Source organism: Crinia signifera, chromosome 4 (genome assembly GCF_055691185.1).
Source record: "Crinia signifera chromosome 4, ASM5569118v1, whole genome shotgun sequence".
NCBI lineage: Eukaryota > Metazoa > Chordata > Amphibia > Anura > Myobatrachidae > Crinia > Crinia signifera.
The window spans coordinates 323,736,775-323,759,271 of record NC_139220.1 but is presented as its reverse complement, the minus strand read 5'-3'; the positions used below and the strand labels follow the sequence as shown (position 1 = coordinate 323,759,271).

General features: G+C 50.3%; 1 protein-coding gene across 5 annotated transcripts in view; it reads left to right on the top strand.

The window, feature by feature from the left end:
* The window catches only part of PLD2 (phospholipase D2), an 80,720-nt gene that overhangs the window by 21,820 nt on the left and 36,403 nt on the right, over nucleotides 1-22,497 (top strand). Inside the window, exons 1-2 of one of the 5 annotated variants that reach the window (XM_083185710.1) lie at nucleotides 2,791-2,911; nucleotides 18,795-18,912. The gene's annotated coding sequence lies outside the window, so the exon portion shown is untranslated. Of the gene's footprint in view, nucleotides 1-2,790; nucleotides 2,912-14,756; nucleotides 14,874-17,575; nucleotides 17,706-18,794; nucleotides 18,913-22,497 lie in introns of those variants that run through there. The other 4 variants (XM_083185709.1, XM_083185711.1, XM_083185714.1 and 1 more) reach the window with 4 other exon arrangements.

Below are 22,497 nucleotides of genomic sequence, written 5' to 3'. Positions count from 1 at the left end.
TGCAGGGGAGAGGGTCTGGGTGCAGGAGGCTGGCATGGAGCAGGGGAGGGGGTCTGGGTGCAGGAGGCTGGCATGGAGCAGGGGAGGGGGTCTGGGTGCAGGAGGCTGACATGGAGCAGGGGAGAGGGTCTGGGTGCAGGAGGCTGGCATGGAGCAGGGGAGAGGGTCTGGGTGCAGGAGGCTGGCATGTAGCAGGGGAGAGGGTCTGGGTGCAGGAGGCTGGCATGGAGCAGGGGAGGGTGTCTGGGTGCAGGAGGCTGGCATGGAGCAGGGGAGAGGGTCTGGGTGCAGGAGGCTGGCATGGAGCAGGGGAGAGGGTCTGGGTGCAGGATTCTGGCATGGAGCAGGGGAGGGGGTCTGGGTGCAGGAGGCTGGCATGGAGCAGGGGAGAGGGTCTGGGTGCAGGAGGCTGGCATGGAGCAGGGGAGAGGGTCTGGGTGCAGGAGGCTGGCATGGAGCAGGGGAGCGGGTCTGGGTGCAGGAGGCTGGCATGGAGCAGGGGAGGGGGTCTGGGTGCAGGAGGCTGGCATGGAGCAGGGGAGGGGGTCTGGGTGCAGGAGGCTGGCATGGAGCAGGGGAGATGGTCTGGGTGCAGGAGGCTGGCATGGAGCAGGGGAGATGGTCTGGGTGCAGGAGGCTGGCATGGAGCAGGGGAGAGGGTCTGGCTTCAGCAGGCTGGCATGGAGCAGGGGAGAGGGTCTGGGTGCAGGAGGCGGGCATGGAGCAGGGGAGGGGGTCTGGGTGCAGGAGGCTGCATGGGGCAGGGGAGGGGGTCTGGGTGCAGGAGGCTGGCATGGGAGCAGGGGAGGGGGTCTGGGTGCAGGAGGCTGGCATGGAGCAGGGGAGGGGGTCTGGGTGCAGGGGCTGGCATGGAGCAGGGGAGAGGGTCTGGGTGCAGGAGGCTGGCATGGAGCAGGGGAGGGGGTCTGGGTGCAAGAGGCTGTCATGGAGCAGGGAGAGGGTCTGGGTGCAGGAGGCTGGCATGGAGCAGGGGAGGGGGTCTGGGTGCAGGAGGCTGGCATTCAGCAGGGGAGAGGAGCTGCCAGGTGCAGGAGGCTGGCATGGAGCAGGGGAGAGGGTCTGGGTGCAGGAGGCTGGCATGGAGCAGGGGAGAGGGTCTGGGTGCAGGAGGCTGGCATGGAGCAGGGGAGAGGGTCTGGGTGCAGGAGGCTGGCATGGAGCAGGGGAAAGGGTCTGGGTGCAGGAGGCTGGCATGGAGCAGGAGAGAGGGGCTGGGTGCAGGAGGCTGGCATGGAGCAGGGGAGGGGGTCTGGGTGCAGGAGGCGGGCATGGAGCAGGGGAGGGGGTCTGGGTGCAGGAGGCTGGCATGGGGCAGGGGGTCTGGGTGCAGGAGGCTGGCATGGGGCAGGGGGTCTGGGTGCAGGAGGCTGGCATGGGGCAGGGGAGGGGGTCTGGGTGCAGGGGGCTGTCATGGAGCAGGGGAGAGGGTCTGGGTGCAGAAGGCTGGCATGGAGCAGGGGAGAGGGTCTGGGTGCAGGAGGCTGGCATGGAGCAGGGGAGAGGGTCTGGGTGCAGGAGGCTGGCATGGAGCAGGGGAGAGGGTCTGGGTGCAGGAGGCTGGCATGGAGCAGGGGAGATGGTCTGGGTGCAGGAGGCTGGCATGGAGCAGGGGAGGGGGTCTGGGTGCAGGAGGCTGTCATGGAGCAGGGGAGAGGGTCTGGGTGCAGAAGGCTGGCATGGAGCAGGGGAGATGGTCTGGGTGCAGGAGGCTGGCATGGAGCAGGGGAGGGGGTCTGGGTGCAGGAGGCTGGCATGGAGCAGGGGAGGGGGTCTGGGTGCAGGAGGCTGGCATGGAGCAGGTGAAAGGGTCTGGGTGCAGGAGGCTGGCATGGAGCAGGGGAGCGGGTCTGGGTGCAGGAGGCTGGCATGGAGCAGGGGAGAGGGTCTGGGTGCAGGAGCCTGGCATGGAGCAGGGAGAGGTCTGGGTGCAGGAGGCTGGCATGGAGCAGGGGAGGGGGTCTGGGTGCAGGAGGCTGGCATGGAGTAGGGGAGAGGGTCTGGGTGCAGGAGGCTGACATGGAGCAGGGGAGGGGGTCTGGGTGCAGGAGGCTGGCATGGAGCAGGGGAGAGGGTCTGGGTGCAGGAGGCTGGCATGGAGCAGGGGAGCGGGTCTGGGTGCAGGAGGCTGACATGGAGCAGGGGAGGGGGTCTGGGTGCAGGAGGCTGGCATGGAGCAGGGAGAGGTCTGGGTGCAGGAGGCTGGCATGGAGCAGGGGAGGGGGTCTGGGTGCAGGAGGCTGGCATGGAGCAGGGGAGGGGGTCTGGGTGCAGGAGGCTGGCATGGAGCAGGGGAGGGGGTCTGGGTGCAGGAGGCTGGCATGGAGCAGGGGAGATGGTCTGGGTGCAGGAGGCTGGCATGGAGCAGGGGAGATGGTCTGGGTGCAGGAGGCTGGCATGGAGCAGGGGAGAGGGTCTGGGTGCAGGAGGCTGGCATGGAGCAGGGGAGAGGGTCTGGGTGCAGGAGGCTGGCATGGAGCAGGGAGAGGTCTGGGTGCAGGAGGCTGGCATGGAGCAGGGGAGGGGGTCTGGGTGCAGGAGGCTGGCATGGAGTAGGGGAGGGGGTCTGGGTGCAGGAGGCTGGCATGGAGCAGGGGAGCTGCCAGGTGCAGGAGGCTGCAGTAAATGCGGAATAGGAAGGGAGAGGGAGTGGCTGTGTGTGATTGGCATTCAGGGGGCAGGGATTTTAGGATAAGGGAGGATGCAAATGAATATAGGATCTGGGATGAGGCGTGGCTTCAGGATGATTGGCATCAGCGGGGCATAGATCTGGGGAGGGAGGGGGCGTGGCCTGCACGGGGAAGCAGAGATTTGGGGAGGGTAGCATGGTGTGCCGCAGGAAGTGCTGATACGGGCTGCAGACAGGTACCTGTCCTACTGACATGTGCACTGTGTATGTATCCATTATATCAATATATATATATATATATATATATATATATATATATATATATATACATATACATATACATATACAGTACACACAGCTGTGGGAAATATGTCTAATATAAATGCAAGTGTATAGTGTATGGGGGCACAGGTGGTGGTTATGTGTATGGTATATGGGGGCACAGGTGGTGGTTATGTGTATGGTATATGAGGGCACAGGTGGTGGTTATGTGTATATAGTATATGGGGGCACAGGTGTGTAGTTATGTGTATAGTATATGGGGGCATAGGTGGTGGTTATGTGTATAGGATATGGGGGCACAGGTGTGTAGTTATGTGTATAGTATATGGGGGCGTAGGTGGTGGTTATGTGTATGGTATATGGGGGCACAGGTGGTGGTTATGTGTATGTATAATATATGGGGGCACAGGTGTGTAGTTATGTGTATAGTATATGGGGGCACAGGTGGTGGTTATGTGTATAGGATATGGGGGCACAGGTGTGTAGTTATGTGTATAGTATATGGGGGCATAGGTGGTGGTTATGTGTATAGTATATGGGGGCACAGGTGGTGGTTATGTGTGTATAGTATATGGGGGCACAGGTGGTGGTTATGTGTATATAGTATATGGGGGCACAGGTGGTGGTTATGTGTATAGGATATGGGGGCATAGGTGTGTAGTTATGTGTATAGTATATGGGGGCATAGGTGGTGGTTATGTGTATGGTATATGGGGGCACAGGTGGTGGTTATGTGTATAGTATATGGGGGCACAGGTGGTGGTTATGTGTATATAGTATATGGGGGTACAGGTGGTGGTTATGTGTATAGTATATGGGGGCACAGGTGGTGGTTATGTGTATAGTATATGGGGGCATAGGTGGTGGTTATGTGTATAGTGTATGGGGGCACATGTGGTGGTTATGTGTATAGTATATGGGGGCACAGGTGGTGGTTATGTGTATATAGTATATGGGGGCACAGGTGGTGGTTATGTGTATAGGATATGGGGGCACAGGTGTGTAGTTATGTGTATAGTATATGGGGGCACAGGTGGTGGTTATGTGTATAGTATATGGGGGCAGAGGTGTTAGTTATGTGTATAGTATATGGGGGCCTAGGTGTGTAGTTATGTGTATAGTATATGGGGGCACAGGTGGTGGTTATGTGTATAGTATATGGGGGCACAGGTGTTAGTTATGTGTATAGTATATGGGGGCATAGGTGGTGGTTATGTGCATAGTATATGGGGGCATAGGCGGGTAGTTTTGTGTATAGTATATGGGGGCACAGTAGTATATGGGGGCACAGGTGGTGGTTATGTGTATAGTATATGGGGGCATAGGTGGTGGTTATGTGTATAGTGTATGGGGGCAGAGGTGTGTAGTTATGTGTATAGTATATGGGGGCACAGGTGGGTAGTTATGTGTATAGTATATGGGGGCATAGGTGGTGGTTATGTGTTGTATAGTGTATGGGGGCATAGGTGGTGGTTATGTGTATAGTATATGGGGGCACAGGTGGTGGATATGTGTATAGTATATGGGGGCATGGGCGGGTAGTTTTGTGTATAGTATATGGGGGCACAGTAGTATATGGGGGCACAGGTGGTGGTTATGTGTATAGTGTATGGGGGCATAGGTGGTGGTTATGTGAATAGTGTATGGGGGCACATGTGGTGGTTATGTGTATAGTATATGGGGGCAGAGGTGTGTAGTTATGTGTATAGTATATGGGGGCACAGGTGGGTAGTTATGTGTATAGTATATGGGGGCATAGGTGGTGGTTATGTGTTGTATAGTGTATGGGGGCATAGGTGGTGGTTATGTGTATAGTATATGGGGGCACAGGTGGTGGATATGTGTATAGTATATGGGGGCATAGGTGGTGGGTGTGTGTATAGAATATATGGGCACAGGTGGTGGTTATGTGTATAGTATATGGGGGCACAGGTGTGTAGTTATGTGTATAGTATATGGGGGCATAGGTGGTGGTTATGTGTATAGGATATCGGGGCACAGGTGGTGGTTATGTGTATAGGATATGGGGGCACAGGTGTGTAGTTATGTGTATAGTATATGGGGGCACAGGTGGTGGTTATGTGTATAGTATATGGGGGCACAGGTGGTGGTTATGTGTATAGTATATGGGGGCACAGGTGTGTAGTTATGTGTATAGTATATGGGGGCACAGGTGGTGGTTATGTGTATAGTATATGGGGGCACAGGTGTTAGTAATGTGTATAGTATATGGGGGCACAGGTGGTGGTTATGTGCATAGTATATGGGGGCATAGGCGGGTAGTTTTGTGTATAGTATATGGGGGCACAGTAGTATATGGGGGCATAGGTGGTGGTTATGTGTATAGTATATGGGGGCATAGGTGGTGGTTATGTGTATAGTATATGGGGGCACAGGTGTGTAGTTATGTGTATAGTATATGGGGGCACAGGTGGTGGTTATGTGTATAGTATATGGGGGCAGAGGTGTGTAGTTATGTGTATAGTATATGGGGGCACAGGTGGGTAGTTATGTGTATAGTATATGGGGGCATAGGTGGCGGTTATGTGTTGTATAGTGTATGGGGGCATAGGTGGTGGTTATGTGTATAGTATATGGGGGCACAGGTGGTAGTTATGTGTATAGTGTATGGGGGCATAGCTGGTGGTTATGTGTATAGTGTATGGGGGCATAGGTGGTGGTTATGTGTATAGTATATGGGGGCATAGGTGGTGGATATGTGTATAGTATATGGGGGCATAGGTGGTGGGTATGTGTATAGTATATGGGGGCACAGTAGTGTATGGGGGCACAGGTGGTGGTTATGTGTATAGTATATGGGGGCATAGGTGGTGGTTATGTGTATAGTATATGGGGGCACAGGTGGTGGTTATGGGTATAGTATATATGGGCACAGGTGGTTTTTATGTGTATAGTATATGGGGGCACAGGTGGTAGTTATTTGCATAGTATATGGGGGCATAGGTGGTAGTTATGTGTATAGTATATGGGGGCATAGGTGGTAGTTATGTGTATAGTATATGGGGGCACAGGTGGTAGTTATTTGCATAGTATATGGGGGCATATATTATAGTTATGTGTATAGTATATGGGGGCACAGTAGTGTATGGGGGCACAGGTGGTGGTTATGTGTATAGTATATGGGGGCATAGGAGGTGGTTATGTGTATAGTATATGGGGGCACAGGTGGTGGTTATGTGTATAGTATATGGGGGCACAGGTGGTGGTTATGTGTATAGTATATGGGGGCATAGGTGGTGGTTATGTGTTTAGTATATTGGGGCACAGGCGGGTAGTTATGTGTATAGTATATGGGGGCATAGGTGGTGGTTATGTGTATAGTGTATGGGGGCATAGGTGGTGGATATGTGTATAGTATATGGGGGCATAGGTGGTGGGTGTGTGTATAGAATATATGGGCACAGGTGGTGGTTATGTGTATAGTATATGGGGGCACAGGTGTGTAGTTATGTGTATAGTATATGGGGGCATAGGTGGTGGTTATGTGTATAGTATATTGGGGCACAGGTGTGTAGTTATGTGAATAGGATATGGGGGCACAGGTGTGTAGTTATGTGTATAGGATATGGGGGCATAGGGTAGTTATGTGTATAGTATATGGGGGCACAGGTGTGTAGTTATGTGTATAGTGTATGCGGGCACAGGTGGTGGTTATGTGTATAGTGTATGGGGGCACAGGTGGTGGTTATGTGTATAGTATATGGGGGCAGAGGTGTGTAGTTATGTGTATAGTATATGGGGGCATAGGCGGGTAGTTACGTGTATAGGATATGGGGGCACAGGCGGGTAGTTATGTGTATAGTATATGGGGGCACAGGTGGTAGTTATGTGTATAGTATATGGGGTCATAGACGGGTAGTTATGTGTATAGGATATGGGGGCACAGGCGGGTAGTTATGTGTATAGTGTATGGGGGCACAGGTGGTGGTTATGTGTATAGTATATTGGGGCACAGGTGTGTAGTTATGTGTATAGGATATGGGTGCATAGGGTAGTTATATGTATAGTATATGGGGGCACAGGTGGTAGTTATGTGTATAGTATATGGGGGCATAGGCGGGTAGTTACGTGTATAGGATATGGGGGCACAGGCGTGTAGTTATGTGTATAGTATATGTGGGCACAGGTGGTAGTTATGTGTATAGTATATGGGGGCATAGGTGGTGGTTATGTGTATAGTATATTGGGGCACAGGTGTGTAGTTATGTGAATAGGATATGGGGGCACAGGTGTGTAGTTATGTGTATAGGATATGGGGGCATAGGGTAGTTATGTGTATAGGATATGGGGGCACAGGTGTGTAGTTATGTGTATAGTATATGGGGGCATAGGAGGTGGTTATGTGTATAGTGTATGGGGGCACAGGTGGTGGTTATGTGTATAGTATATTGGGGCACAGGTGTGTAGTTATGTGTATAGGATATGGGTGCATAGGGTAGTTATATGTATAGTATATGGGGGCACAGGTGGTAGTTATGTGTATAGTATATGGGGGCATAGGCGGGTAGTTACGTGTATAGGATATGGGGGCACAGGCGGGTAGTTATGTGTATAGTATATGTGGGCACAGGTGGTAGTTATGTGTATAGTATATGGGGGCATAGACGGGTAGTTACGTTTATAGGATATGGGGGCACAGGCGAGTAGTTATGTGTATTTTAGTTATGTGTACTGATGCCGATTTTAGTTCTATCAGCTATACCCCTATTTATACTGTATTTTTCAACACACCCTGTACGTTACCTTGTCATTTGTTTTTTTTTGTTTGCTATGTACGGCGCTGCGGACACTTTGCGGCGCCTTATAAATAAACGTACTACTACTATAGTATATGGGAGCAGATTTGAAAAAATACCAGGTCCAGCAACCCGACCCGGTTTAAAAGAAAAGTTTGGACCCTGGTTGCCCAGCAGTGTGAACACGTAACCTGGGTCGGGCGACCGGGGGCCCCTGTCACTTCTATGGATCAGGCAGCAGCGTTACCTTGGTGCTGACTCCGCCCCCGGTCTGCCTCGCCCCCTCAGATGACATCAGCAACCCAGCAATAAGGACGGACCCGTGTCCAGATCCTGCGACCCGGCATTTGCAGTACTGTTATACCAGGTGCTATAGTCCTTATCAGTATACAGATAGTCCCGGTTATTATATAACACTGTAGCCACAGATCACTCTGCAAATTACACAGCACTATTAATTATTAATGCATAGGTGTACTGCATGGGATCATTATACGGCTATGCTTTCCTGTTATCTGTGTCTACAGGCACTAAATTATTTAATAATCATCTTGTAAATTGTAAACACTTATCTTAGACCTGTATTTGTGTAATACTGTGCATGTGTGTATATATGGCATGGTGTAGTAGTGTATGTACTGGGCTGTGTGTGTATATATGGCATGGTGTAGTAGTGTCTGTACTGGGCTGTGTGTGTATATATGGCATGGTGTAGTAGTGTATGTACTGGGCTGTGTGTATATATGGCATGGTGTAGTAGTGTCTGTACTGGGCTGTGTGTGTATATATGGCATGGTGTAGTAGTGACTGTACTGGACTGTGTGTATATATGGCATGGTGTGGTAGTGTCTGTACTGGGCTGTGTGTGTGTGTATATGGCATGGTGTAGTAGTGTATGTACTGGGCTGTGTGTGTATATGTGGCAAGGTGTAGTAGTGTCTGTACTGGGCTGTGTGTGTGTATATGGCATGGTGTAGTAGTGTATGTACTGGGCTGTGTGTGTATATGACATGGTGTAGTAGTGTCTGTACTGGGCTGTGTGTGTATATATGGCATGGTGTAGTAGTGTATGTACTGGGCTGTGTGTATATATGGCATGGTGTAGTAGTGTATGTACTGGGCTGTGTGTATATATGGCATGGGATGCGGTCATCTATTAGAATGACCCCACTAGGTCGACTGGCAGGAAGGTCGACCTGACTTAAGGTCGACATGGGCCAAGGTCGACATGACTTAAGGTCTAATTTGCATAAAGGTCGACATGAGGAAGGTCGACTGGTCATAAGGTCGACATGGGTTTTTCACTGTTTTTTGAGCCGACATGTGCCGACAGGCGGTATTTCATGCCCTACCATCCACTAGGGCGTGGTGGGAGAATAAAATAGTGTGCCGAGCATAGCGAGGCACCGTGCCCGAAGCATTGCGAGCAAAGCGAGCTATGCGAGGGTCCGATTCTCATTGCCAACTGTGTCCATGTCGACTGTGTCGACATTCGGATAAAAAAAACAGTGAAAAACCCATGTCGACCTTATGACCAGTCGACCTTCCTCATGTCGACCTTTATGCAAATTCGACCTTAAGTCATGTCGACCTTGGCCCATGTCGACCTTAAGTCAGGTCGACCTTCCTGCCAGTCGACCTAGTGGGGTAGACCTAATGACTGTAGACCTAAATGCAGTCTGACGAATGATCCCATTCCTATGGCATGGTGTAGTAGTGTGTGTACTGGGCTCGGTGTGTATATATGGCATGGTGTAGTAGTGTCTGTACTGGGCTGTGTGTGTGTATATGGCATGGTGTAGTAGTGTATGTACTGGGCTGTGTGTATATATGGCATGGTGTAGTAGTGTATGTACTGGGCTGTGTGTGTATATATGGCATGGTGTAGTAGTGTCTGTACTGGGCTGTGTGTGTATATATGGCATGGTGTAGTAGTGTATGTACTGGGCTCGGTGTGTATATATGGCATGGTGTAGTAGTGTCTGTACTGGGCTGTGTGTATATATGGCATGGTTTAGTAGTGTCTGTACTGGGCTCGGTGTGTATATATATAGCATGGTGTAGTAGTGTCTGTACTGGGCTGTGTGTATATATGGCATGGTGTAGTAGTGAATGTACTGGGCTGCGTGTATATATGGCATGGTGTAGTAGTGTCTGTACTGGGCTTTATGTATATATGGCAAGGTGTAGTAGTGTATGTACAGGGCTGTGTGTATATATGGCATGGTGTAGTAGTGTATGTACTGGGATATATATATATATTCCAAGAAATGATTGGCACTCGGGAGGCAATTATAACAAATAAAGGATGTGTATTAAAGCTAAGCTTTCGGGGTTTGACCCCCTTCGTCAGAGCACAATCCTACAGCTCTGACGAAGAGGGTCAAACCCCGAAAGCTTAGCTTTAATACACATCCTTTATTTGTTATAATTGCCTCCCGAGTGCCAATCATTTCTTGGAGTTTGTATGTGATTGCCGTTGGGGCACCGAGGCCCGTTGTCTGCTATTTCTTTTGAGTGCCGGCAGGTTTGGAACTATATATATATATATATATATATATATATATATATATATATATATATATATATATATATATATATATATATATATATATATATATATATATATATATATATATATATAGCATGGTGTAGTAGTGTATGTACTGGGCTGTGTGTGTATGTATGGTGTAGTAGTGTCAGTACTGTGCGTGTGTATATATATATGGCATGGTGTAGTGTGTGTATGTATGGCATGGTGTAGTAGTGTCAGTACTGGGCTGTGTGTGTATATATGGCATGGTGTAGTAGTGTATGTACTGGGCTGTGTGTGTATATGACATGGTGTATTAGTGTCTGTACTGGGATGTGTGTATGTATATGGCATGGTGTAGCAGTGTCTGTACTGGGCTGTGTGTGTATATGGCATGGTGTAGTAGTGTCTGTACTGGGCTGTGTGTATATATGGCATGGTGTAGTAGTGTATGTACTGGGCTGTGTGTGTATATATGGCATGGTGTAGTAGTGTCTGTACTGGGCTGTGTGTGTATATGGCATGGTGTAGTAGTGACTGTACTGGGCTGTGTGTGTATATATGGCATGGTGTAGTAGTGTATGTACTGGGCTGTGTGTATATATGGCATGGTGTAGTAGTGTGTGTACTGGGCTCGGTGTGTGTGTGTGTATATATGGCATGGTGTAGTAGTGAATGTACTGGGCTGTGTGTATATATGGCATGGTGTAGTAGTGTCTGTACTGGGCTTTGTGTATATATGGCAAGGTGTAGTAGTGTATGTACAGGGCTGTGTGTATATATGGCATGGTGTAGTAGTGTATGTACTGGACTGTGTATATATATGGCATGGTGTAGTAGTGTATGTACTGGGCTGTGTGTGTATGTATGGTATGGTGTAGTAGTGTCAGTACTGTGCGTGTGTATATATATGGCATGGTGTAGTGTGTGTATGTATGGCATGGTATAGTAGTGTCAGTACTGGGCTGTGTGTGTATATATGGCATGGTGTAGTAGTGTATGTACTGGGCTGTGTGTGTATATATGGCATGGTGTAGTAGTGTCTGTACTGGACTGTGTGTGTATATATGGCATGGTGTAGTAGTGACTGTACTGGGCTGTGTGTATATATGGCATGGTGTAGTAGTGATTGTACTGGGCTGTGTGTATATATGGCATGGTGTAGTAGTGTCTGTACTGGACTGTGTGTATATATGGCATGGTGTAGTGGTGTCTGTACTGGGCTGTGTGTATATATGGCATGGTATAGTAGTGTATGTACTGGGCTGTGTGTATATATGGCATGGTGTAGTAGTGTATGTACTGGGCTGAGTGTATATATGGCATGGTGTAGTAATGTCTGTACTGGGCTGTGTGTGTATATATGGCATGGTGTAGTAGTGTATGTACTGGGCTCTGTGTGTGTGTATATGGCATGGTGTAGTAGTGTATGTACTGGGCTGTGTGTGTGTATATGGCATGGTGTAGTAGTGTCTGTACTGGGCTGTGTGTATATATGGCATGGTGTAGTAGTGTCTGTACTGGGCTGTGTGTGTATATGGCATGGTGTAGTAGTGTCTATACTGGGCTGTGTGTATATATGGCATGGTGTAGTAGTGTATGTACTGGGCTGTGTGTATATATGGCATGGTGTAGTAGTGTATGTACTGGGCTGTGTGTATATATGGCATGGTGTAGTAGTGTATGTACTGGGCTGTGTGTATATATGGCATGGTGTAGTAGTGTATGTACTGGGCTCTGTGTGTGTGTATATGGCATGGTGTAGTAGTGTATGTACTGGGCTGTGTGTGTGTGTGTGTATATGGCATGGTGTAGTAGTGTCTGTACTGGGCTGTGTGTGTATATATGGCATGCTGTAGTAGTGTCTGTACTGGGCTGTGTGTGTGTATATATGGCATGGTGTAGTAGTGTATGTACTGGGCTGTGTGTGTATGTATGGTGTAGTAGTGTCAGTACTGTGCGTGTGTATATATACGGCATGGTGTAGTGTGTGTATGTATGGCATGGTGTAGTAGTGTCAGTACTGGGCTGTGTGTGTATATATGGCATGGTGTAGTAGTGTCTGTACTGGGCTGTGTGTGTATATGACATGGTGTATTAGTGTCTGTACTGGGATGTGTGTATGTATATGGCATGGTGTAGTAGTGTCTGTACTGGGCTGTGTGTGTATATGGCATGGTGTAGTAGTGTCTGTACTGGGCTGTGTGTATATATGGCATGGTGTAGTAGTGTATGTACTGGGCTGTGTGTGTATATATGGCATGGTGTAGTAGTGTCTGTACTGGGCTGTGTGTGTATATGGCATGGTGTAGTAGTGACTGGGCTGTGTGTGTATATATGGCATGGTGTAGTGGTGTATGTACTGGGCTGTGTGTATATATGGCATGGTGTAGTAGTGTGTGTACTGGGCTCGGTGTGTGTGTGTATATATATATATATATATATATATATATATATATATATATATATATATATATATATATATATATATATATATATATATATATATATATATATATATATATAGCATGGTGTAGTAGTGTCTGTACTGGGCTGTGTGTATATATGACATGGTGTAGTAGTGTATGTACTGGGCTGTGTATATATATGGCATGGTGTGGTAGTGTATGTACTGGGCTGTGTATGTATATGGCATGGTGTGGTAGTGTCTGTACTGGGCTGTGTGTGTATATATGGCATGGTGTAGTAGTGTCTGTACTGGGCTGTGTGTGTATATATGGCACGGTGTAGTACTGTATGTACTGGGCTGTGTGTATATATGGCACGGTGTAGTAGTGTCTGTACTGGGCTGTGTGTATATATGGCATGGTGTAGTAGTGTCTGTACTGGGCTGTGTGTGTATATGGCATGGTGTAGTAGTGTCTGTACTGGGCTGTGTGTGTATATGGCATGGTGTAGTAGTGTATGTACTGGGCTGTGTGTATATATGGCATGGTGTAGTAGTGTCTGTACTGGGCTGTGTGTATATATGGCATGGTGTAGTAGTGTATGTACTGGGCTGTGTGTATATATGGCATGGTGTAGTAGTGTATGTACTGGGCTGTGTGTATATATGGCATGGTGTAGTAGTGTCTGTACTGGGCTGTGTGTATATATGGCATGGTGTAGTAGTGTATGTACTGGGCTGTGTGTGTGTGTGTGTATATATATATGGCATGGTGTAGTAGTGTCTGTACTGGGCTGTGTGTGTGTATATATGGCATGGTGTAGTAGTGTCTGTACTGGGCTGTGTGTGTATATATGGCATGGTGTAGTAGTATCTGGGCTGTGTGTGTATATATGGCATGGTGTAGGAGTGTCTGTACTGGGCTGTGTGTATATATGGCATGGTGTAGTAGTGTCTGCACTGGGCTGTGTGTGTATATATGGCATGGTGTAGTAGTGTCTGCACTGGGCTGTGTGTATATATGGCATGGTGTAGTAGTGTCTGCACTGGGCTGTGTGTATATATGGCATGGTGTAGGAGTGTCTGCACTGGGCTGTGTGTGTATATATGGCATGGTGTAGCGGTGTCTGCACTGGGCTGTGTGTATATATGGCATGGTGTAGCAGTGTCTGCACTGGGCTGTGTGTATATATGGCATGGTGTAGTAGTGTCTGCACTGGGCTGTGTGTATATATGGCATGGTGTAGTAGTGTCTGTACTGGGCTGTGTGTATATATGGCATGGTGTAGTAGTGTCTGTACTGGGCTGTGTGTATATATGGCATGGTGTAGGAGTGTCTGTACTGGGCTGTGTGTGTATACATGGCATGGTGTAGCGGTGTCTGCACTGGGCTGTGTGTATATATGGCATGGTGTAGTAGTGTCTGTACTGGGCTGTGTGTGTATATATGGCATGGTGTAGTAGTGTCTGCACTGGGCTGTGTGTGTATATATTGCATGGTGTAGTAGTGTCTGCACTGAGCTGTGTGTATATATGGCATGGTGTAGTAGTGTCTGTACTGGGCTGTGTGTATATATGGCATGGTGTAGAAGTGTCTGTACTGGGCTGTGTGTATGTATGGCATGGTGTAGTAGTGTCTGTACTGGGCTGTGGGTATATATGTCCTGGTGTAGTAGTGTCTGTGCCGGATGTGTAGTGTGTATACTGTATGATGTAGTGTCTGTTCTGGTTGTGCGGTGTATTAGTGTGTACACTGTATGATGTAGTGTCTGTACTGTATGATATAGTGTCTGTGCTGGATGTGTGGTGTAGTAGTGTCTGTGCTGGATGTGTGGTGTAGTAGTGTCTGTGCTGGATGTGTGGTGTAGTAGTGTCTGTGCTGGATGTGTGGTGTAGAAGTGTGCGTGTGCTGTATGATGTAGTGTCTGTACTGTATGATGTAGTTGTGTGGTGTAGGAGTGTGGTGTAAAAGTGTGTATGAAGTAGTGTCTGTACTGGATGTGTGATGTAGTAGTGTCTGTGCTGGATGTGTGGTGTAGTGGTGTGTATGATGTAGTTTCTGTGCTGCGTGCATGCTGTAGTAGTGTGGAGCATTACTCGGATCCTCTCTCTCTCGCCCAGTCTGGGCGTTGCTGGTTCCCTGGGATGGGTGCACTGGGAGGGACGGAGGGTGAGATCACAGGACAGCTTCCATGCAGGAGTTACAGGATGGAAGTGCAGTGATATGTACCCAGCCCAGGACCTGAGGTGACTTCAGGGCAAGGCCCAGCAGTGTTACCGGGTGCAGTGTGTGAGCGGTTGGTGCACTGCAGTCAGTGATGCAGTGACTTAGCTGTGTGGCAGGATGGGGAGGGCTGCAGTCTGAGCGATGTAGTGTCTGCGTGTGTGGTTAGTTCAGGAACCGTACACGTCTCTGCAGTGTAGAGATAGTGATGTAGTGTGGAAGTACATAGCTGCACTGCAGAGGAGGAAGTAAGCGAATATCTGTATGTAGATTTTATTTTAACCATTTGTGCGACAGTGTGTTGTATTGTTATACAAGAATAGTTGAGAGATGGAGTGTAGCATATAGAACTTAAGTGCAGGAATAGCAGAGTGGTGTAATGTGATATATGAAAGATGAATGAACACTGGAATAGTAAAGTAATGTACTGAGGTGGTATAGACGGAGGCTGGCTCCATACTGGTATAGCTGTGTGTAACGTGACTCTGTAGGAATAGCAGAGATATGTGTAGCAGTGGTGTGATCCATTTATTAGAAGCGAGATCAGCAGAGTAATGCACTGAGGTGGTATAGATATAGCAGAGTACTGTTATAGCTGAAGGCTACTGTGTGCAGGAATAGCAGAGGCTGCTCTAGCTGGAGGCTGCTGTGTGCAGGAACACCTGCGGAATAGTAGAGTACTGGTAGCTGAAGTGGTGTGTGCAGGAACAGTAGAGTACTAGTGTAGCTGGAGGCTGCTGTGTGCAGGAACACCTGCAGAATAGCAGAGTACTGGTAGCTGGAGTGGTGTGTGCAGGAACAGTAGAGCACTAGTGTAGCTGGAGGCTGCTGTGTGCAGGAACACCTGCGGAATAGCAGAGTACTGGTAGCTGGAGGCTGCTGTGTGCAGGAACAGTAGACTACTAGTGTAGCTGGAGGCTGCTTTGTGCAGGAACACCTGCGGAATAGCAGAGTACTACTAGCTGGAGGCTGCTGTGTGCAGGAACAGAGGAGTACTAGTGTAGCTGGAGGCTGCTGTGTGCAGTAATAGCAGAGTACTCGAATGTCTGTGGGCTGGCTGTGTGCAGGAATAGCAGTGTACTGGTATGAAATAGTAGAGTACTGGCATAGCTGGAGACTGGCTCTATGCAGGAATAGCAGAGTACTCATATATGTGGGGGCTTGCTGTGTGCAGGAATAGCAGAGTACTGGCATAGCTGTAACTGGCTCAGTGCAGTAATAGGCGAGTACTGGTATAGAATAGCAGAGTACAGGTATAGCTTGAGTCTGACTCTGCGCAGGAATAGTAGTATGATATGTGGTAGTCCGGGTGTTACACTTGTGCACAGCGTGGAGACTGGTCTATGGGGGAAATGTAATAGGATGAGAAAATCAGAAAGTGAGAGATTTAGGAAGAAATCTATTTTTTTTTTTTTTTAAAGCGGCAATCATTTACACGGCAAAACCAGTGTGATTTAGAAGGTGTAAATGATTGCCGCTTTAAAAAACCTGGAGATTTCTTCCCAAATTTCTTCCCAAAACTTTCTGATTCTCTCATCCTATTACATTTCACCCTTTGTGGGCGGCTGGGACCATTACAGCAGGTGTGGCGACACTACAGTATTCTCTGATAGCTGACAGGGCATGCTGGGACTTGTAGTCCCCCCACACCTGTAGAGCCTCAGGCTGTCCTAGCCGCCAGGATAGCAGTTGTCAGTATGTCTTGGCACTGCCCATTGTTTACTCAGCCTGTGTGTATTTAACCCTTTGTGTACACTGTGGGTACCTGGAATGGGGATTATCTGTTCTGTGTGTGTATATGTGTGCCGACCCATTCATATTGATCTGACTAGATTGGACTATTACCGGTGAGCTACATGATCTAGTGCGGAAGGTGGTGGACCAGGAATGGTGTCGGTCCCCACATACGTCAGTGGTTTCAGCTTCCTTGAACTTGCCCCCAGGACCAACGCGTTTCTCCATCAAAGTTTGTATTTATTATATACAGTCTACAAAGCTCTTCATTGTGATAGACTGGGCTTGGATTTAATGGAAAAGACCATGGTTCCCATCATGCCAAAGATCGGGTGGTCGAAACGCGTTGAGTGGAGAAAAGCTTCTGTTTTAAAGCCATAAGAATGGAACATGGATGCCTTAACTGTATACTTGAGTCCGGTGACCTAAGTTCGGTCCTGGGCCCTAACTGGCAGTCGGGTGCCAAAGATTGAGTGGTCGAAACGCGTGTGTAAGAATGCTGCAGTTGAAATTGGAACGTTAATGTTTAAACTGTATAGTTGAATCCAACGGGGTACGTTCGTCCCTCGGCCCAGCGGGCAGCCTGTGTGCGACCACCTTTCCTCCCTCATTTCCTGCCACCACATCCTTCTGATCTTTATAAAAAGTGTCCGCCCCGTGCTTAAATGTCCCAGAAAGTGGGACCTGTGCGGTTTCCGTGGCTTGTTTATCTACTGAGGTGCGCTTAATCTGCAGCATCTGGGTTTGATTATTTAGGAAATGTAGAGATGAATGTATTCTTTGGCATCTGCAGCTAGCATAGTGGTTCAGCAGGACATCAGGAATTTAGGCCTTGGCTCGTCTTTGTCCTGCGTCGTTCCCTGTAGTCTAATGTTCGGCCAAAACTTTTTTTTATTTGTAAAGAAAACAGCACTTTTTGCTGGGAATCCTCCCACGTGACTGTCATCCCCCAGTGGGACGGATCTCCTGCTACAAAGAGAGGAAATGTGATCCAGTGTTGTGATTCTACCGATGTCGGACGAGGCACCTGCGATAGGGCTGGTGTCCGTCTTGATGGTGCGACTTCACAGCACCGCAAGCTTTATGGGAGCCCAAATAAAGGTTCATAAAAAGTTTAAATGGTAATTGTTCCATGATGGGGGTTAGTTGGCAGAGTGCTCGCTGTCGGTGCCCGTGCGTCAGAACTGGGAACCCAGACCTTACGGGAGGAGGGGGAGGGGATATTCTGCAAAGGAGAACTGCTACAAAATCCCCGAAGTGACGGTCTGGCAGGGACTCCAGTGCAGCTGAGTGATTGCCTGGCAGATCATCTCTCACTGCCCGCTCTGATTTAAGTGCCCTTCGCTTCCTCTGCCACACAGAGTATGGAGCCCCCCCGGGCAGTGTGCAAGGCTGGGAGGGACAGACATCATTCCGGGGTCTGGGACGGATCAATCAGTGACTTCGGCCCCTTATATATTCAGGGCACCTGGGAAGGATTGTGTCTGGAGAACCTTCTCAGACTGACCCTTACCTGGGGAAGTGGTGGGAAGGGACAATAAGCCATTGCATCATATATTAATGGCATCCGGACTTCAGTTCAACATTCAACCGGTCCACATAAAAATGGCCGACATGAGTTTTTTACTCCCCCTTTTTTTTTCTGAAACATGGCGGGCAAAGTGGACAATGTGAGGGACACAGTATTTTAATTGGGGGTCCATGTTCCACAAGATAAAGACAACCTTTGTGTGGTGTAATTGTTAGCATGGGTTCTATTCCCACCATGGCCCTAACTGTGTGGAGTTTGTGTATTCTCCCTGTGCTTGCGTGGGTTTCCTCCAGGCACTCCAAAAATATACTGGTAGGCTAATTAGCACTGAACAAATTAACCCTAGAATGTCGGTGTGTGCGTGTACATGTGGTAGGGAACATAGATTGTAAGCTCCACTGGGGCAGGGACTGATGTGAATGTTTAACTATACTCTGTACAGCGCTGCGGAATATGTGTGCGCTATATAAGAAACTGGTAATAAATAAATAAACCCAAAAACCTAAAAGAAAAACTTAATTAAAGACCTTTTCGTGTCAACTTTTTTTCCATGGCAAATATTTTTGGGATCAAACTAGACACTGTTGAACCAATGAACTAAACAAACATTAATACTTCTGTGTAAACTACTGTACAGTAAGATTATATGGGACATAACATACATTTCACATTGCTTCAGGTACCCTTATCCGAAATCCTGTAACCCGGCCACCCCCACGGAATCGGATGGCTGAAGTCCTGTAATGTCCCGGAGATGGTCGTGGAGGATTTTCTTCTGTAGTCAGTGAGGAGCACAGGTACGTTACTCCTCCTACTAAGGACAGAGAGGGGTAAGCTTCCCTAATGTCGTGTAGCATTGAGCTTAGTAGATTATGTACCGCCAATGCGATGTTGGTTTATTAGACTACATTAACCTGGTAATGTTTAATTGTTTATTTAAATAATCTTCTATTTAGATCAGTTCTGTGTCTTGGGTTGGTGATGAATTTATTCGTGGCTCTTTGGTTGATGAATGTAGGGTTGGCTCTGTGTCTTGGCTTTGCTATGTTTCTTGGGTAGGTGATAAGGTTGATTGGTGATGAATTCTGAGTTGGCTCTACAACTCGCTCGGTGATGAATCCTGGGTTGGCTCTGCGCCTCACTCGGTGATGAATCCTGGGTTGGCTCTGCGCCTCGCTCGGTGATGAATCCTCGGTTGGGTCTGCACCTCGCTCGGTGATGAATCCTGGGTTGGCTCTGCGCCTCGCTCGGTGATGAATCCTGGGTTGGCTCTGCGCCTTGCTCGGTGATGAATCCTGGGTTGGCTCTGCGCCTCGCTCGGTGATGAATCCTGGGTTGGCTCTACAACTCGCTCGGTGATGAATCCGGGGTTGGCTCTGCGCCTCTCTCAGTGATGAATCCAGGGTTGGCTCTGCGCCTCGCTCGGCGATGAATCCAGGGTTGGCTCTGCGCCTCGCTCGGCGATGAATCCTGAGTTGGCTCTATGCCTCGCTCGGTGATGAATCCGGGGTTGGCTCTGCGCCTCGCTCGGTGATGAATCCTGGGTTGGCTCTGCGCCTCGCTCGGTGATGAATCCTGGGTTGGCTCTATGCCTCGCTCGGTGATGAATCCGGGGTTGGCTCTGCGCCTCGCTCGGTGATGAATCCGGGGTTGGCTCTGCACCTCGCTCGGTGATGAATCCTGGGTTGGCTCTGCTCCTCGCTCGGTGATGAATCCGGGGTTGGCTCTACAACTCGCTCGGTGATGAATCCTGGGTTGGCTCTGCGCCTCGCTCGGCGATGAATCTGGGGTTGGCTCTGCGCCTCGCTCGGCGATGAATCTGGGGTTGGCTCTGCGCCTCGCTCAGTGATGAATCCTGGGTTGGCTCTGCACCTCGCTCGGTGATGAATCCTGGGTTGGCTCTGCTCCTCGCTCGGTGATGAATCCGGGGTTGGCTCTACAACTCGCTCGGTGATGAATCCTGGGTTGGCTCTGCGCCTCGCTCGGCGATGAATCTGGGGTTGGCTCTGCGCCTCGCTCGGCGATGAATCTGGGGTTGGCTCTGCGCCTCGCTCAGTGATGAATCCTGGGTTGGCTCTGCGCCTCGCTCGGTGGTGAATCCTGGGTTGGCTCTGCGCCTTGCTCGGTGATGAATCCTGGGGTGGCTTTACAACTCGCTCGGTGATGAATCCTGGGTTGGCTCTGCGCCTCGCTCGGTGATGAATCCGGGGTTGGCTCTGTGCCTCGCTCGGTGATGAATCCTGGGTTGGCTCTGTTCTTTGCTCGGTGATGAATCCTGGGTTGGCTCTGCGCCTCCCTCGGTGATGAATCCTGGGTTGGCTCTGCGCCTCGCTCGGTGATGAATCCTGGGTTGGCTCTGCGCTTTGCTCGGTGATGAATCCTGGGTTGGCTCTGCGCTTTGCTCTAAGATGAATCCTGGGTTGGCTCTGCGCCTCGCTCGGTGATGAATCCTGGGTTGGCTCTGCGCCTCGCTCGATGATGAATCCGGGGTTGGCTCTGGGCCTCGCTCGGTGATGAATCCGGGGTTGGCTCTGCGCCTCGCTCGATGATGAATCCGGGGTTGGCTCTGGGCCTCGCTCGGTGATGAATCCGGGGTTGGCTCTGCGCCTCGCTCGGCGATGAATCCGGGGTTGGCTCTGCGCCTCAGTCGGTGATGAATCCTGGGTTGGCTCTGCGCCTCGCTCGGTGATGAATCTGGGGTTGGCTCTGCTCCTCGCTCGATGATGAATCCTGGGTTGGCTCTGCGACTCGCTCGGTGATGAATCCTGGGTTGGCTCTGCGCCTCGCTCGGTGATGAATCCTGGGTTGGCTCTGCGCCTCGCTCGGTGATGAATTCTGGGTTGGCTCTGCTCCTCGCTCTGTGATAAATCCGGGGTTGGCTCTGCGCCTCGCTCGGTGATGAATCCTGGGTTGGCTCTGCGCCTCGCTCGGTGATGAACCCTGGGTTGGCTCTGCGCCTTGCTCGGTGATGAATCCTGGGTTGGCTCTGCGCCTCGCTCGGTGATGAATCCTGGGTTGGCTCTACAACTCGCTCGGTGATGAATCCGGGGTTGGCTCTGCGCCTCTCTCAGTGATGAATCCAGGGTTGGCTCTGCGCCTCGCTCGGCGATGAATCCAGGGTTGGCTCTGCGCCTCGCTCGGCGATGAATCCTGGGTTGGCTCTATGCCTCGCTCGGTGATGAATCCGGGGTTGGCTCTGCGCCTCGCTCGGTGATGAATCCTGGGTTGGCTCTGCGCCTCGCTCGGTGATGAATCCTGGGTTGGCTCTATGCCTCGCTCGGTGATGAATCCGGGGTTGGCTCTGCGCCTCGCTCGGTGATGAATCCGGGGTTGGCTCTGCACCTCGCTCGGTGATGAATCCTGGGTTGGCTCTGCTCCTCGCTCGGTGATGAATCTGGGGTTGGCTCTACAACTCGCTCGGTGATGAATCCTGGGTTGGCTCTGCGCCTCGCTCGGCGATGAATCTGGGGTTGGCTCTGCGCCTCGCTCGGCGATGAATCTGGGGTTGGCTCTGCGCCTCGCTCGGTGATGAATCCTGGGTTGGCTCTGCGCCTCGCTCGGTGGTGAATCCTGGGTTGGCTCTGCGCCTTGCTCGGTGATGAATCCTGGGGTGGCTTTACAACTCGCTCGGTGATGAATCCTGGGTTGGCTCTGCGCCTCGCTCGGTGATTAATCCGGGGTTGGCTCTGCGCCTCGCTCGGTGATGAATCCGGGGTTGGCTCTGTGCCTCGCTCGGTGATGAATCCTGGGTTGGCTCTGTTCTTTGCTCGGTGATGAATCCTGGGTTGGCTCTGCGCCTCCCTCGGTGATGAATCCTGGGTTGGCTCTGCGCTTTGCTCGGTGATGAATCCTGGGTTGGCTCTGCGCTTTGCTCGATGATGAATCCTGGGTTGGCTCTGCGCCTCGCTCGGTGATGAATCCTGGGTTGGCTCTGCGCCTCGCTCGATGATGAATCCGGGGTTGGCTCTGGGCCTCGCTCGGCGATGAATCCGGGGTTGGCTCTGCGCCTCGCTCGGCGATGAATCCGGGGTTGGCTCTGCGCCTCAGTCGGTGATGAATCCTGGGTTGGCTCTGCGCCTCGCTCGGTGATGAATCTGGGGTTGGCTCTGCTCCTCGCTCGATGATGAATCCTGGGTTGGCTCTGCGACTCGCTCGGTGATGAATCCTGGGTTGGCTCTGCGCCTCGCTCGGTGATGAATCCTGGGTTGGCTCTGCGCCTCGCTCGGTGATGAATCCTGGGTTGGCTCTGCTCCTCGCTCTGTGATAAATCCGGGGTTGGCTCTGCGCCTCGCTCGGTGATGAATCCTGGGTTGGCTCTGCGCCTCGCTCGGTGATGAACCCTGGGTTGGCTCTGCGCCTCGCTCGTTGATGAACCCTGGGTT